This window comes from Etheostoma cragini, chromosome 2, assembly GCF_013103735.1.
Source record: "Etheostoma cragini isolate CJK2018 chromosome 2, CSU_Ecrag_1.0, whole genome shotgun sequence".
Taxonomy (NCBI): Eukaryota; Metazoa; Chordata; class Actinopteri; order Perciformes; family Percidae; genus Etheostoma; species Etheostoma cragini.
In genome coordinates, this window is record NC_048408.1 from 29927748 (window position 1) to 29929310 (window position 1563).

A 1563-nucleotide genomic window follows, 5' to 3' on the forward strand; every position below is an offset into this window, starting at 1 on the left:
GGGGGGCGATGCCTAAGCCTGATCTAATGATTCAGATGACCGGGGGCCGTACTTAGTCGGGTAGCCACCGGCTCGCTTCAAACGAGCCGCTACGGGTGGAGGTTTCCAGAGGATTAGCACTTAAAGGGCCAGCACCAGAAGAGAAAGAAGAGAGCCAGGTTCCAGGGATCCCCCATTAGGTCGAGTCTCGGAGTGCCACAGAGGAATGTGGTTCTGCTGATCCCGGTCTATTTCAGCACTAATGGAGAAACTGGCCTCCGACGTTTGATCTGTGACTTCTTGCCGACACAATAGAAAAACGCTGGTGATTCAACTTTTTAAAACATTTTTGTTTTGTCACTTTTTTAGACTTTTTTGTCACTTTTTCACACATTTTTGTCACACTTTCAATCATTTTTGTCACTTTTTCACACATTTTTGTCACTTTTTCACACATTTTTGTCACACATTTTTGCCACTTTGTTTACAAATTTTTGTGACCTGCAAACCTGCAAATTAATTGGACTTCTGTTTTGTCACTTTTTTCAACATTATTGCCACTTATAGACATTTGTGTCACTTTTCTGACATTTTTGTTACTTTTTTCAATGTTTTTGTTACTTTTTCAATGTTTTTGTTACTTTTTCGATGTTTTTGTTACTTTTTTCAATGTTTTTGTTACTTTTTTAGACATTTTTGTCACTTGTTCAGACATTTTTGTCACACTTTCAGACATTTTTGTCACCTTTTCATACATTTTTGTCACTTGTTCAGACATTTTTGTCACACTTTCAGACATTTTTGTCACTTTTTTTCATTGTTTTTGTCACTTGTCCGGATAATGCTGTCACTTTTTTCCAGACATTTTTGTCACTTTTTTAAACATTTTTGTGACCTGCAAACCTGCAAATTAATTGGACTTCTGTTTTGTCACTTTTTTCAACATTATTGCCACTTTAAGACATTTGTGTCACTTTTCTGACATTTTTGCCACTTTTTTCAATGTTTTTGTTACTTTTTTAGACATTTTTGTCACTTTTCCGGACATTTCTGTCACGTTTTTTCAATATATTTGTCACTTTCCAGACATTTCTGTCACTTTTTTTCAATATTTTTGTCACTTTCCAGACATTTTTGTCACTTTTTTAAAACATTTTTGTGACCTGCAAACCTGCAAATTAATCAGACTTCTGTTTTTTGTCAATGTTGTCACTTTCAGACATTTTTGCCACTTTTTTTCAATGTTTTTGTCACTTTTAAAAACATTTCTGTTGCTTTTTTCAATGTTTTTGTCACTTTTCAAGACATTTCTGTCACTTTTTTCAATATTTTTGTCACTTTTCAAGACATTTCTGCCACTTTTTTCAGTGTTTTTGTCACTTTTCACAAAATTTCTGTCACTTTTTTCAATGATTTTGTCACTTTTCACAACATTTCTGTCACTTTTTTCAATGTTTTTGTCACTTTTCACAACATTTCTGTCACTTTTTTCAATGTTTTTGTCACTTTTTCAGACATCTTTGCCACTTTTTCAGAAATTCCGCTGTAACAAATCATACACAGTAGTGTAACTGTGAAATCTAA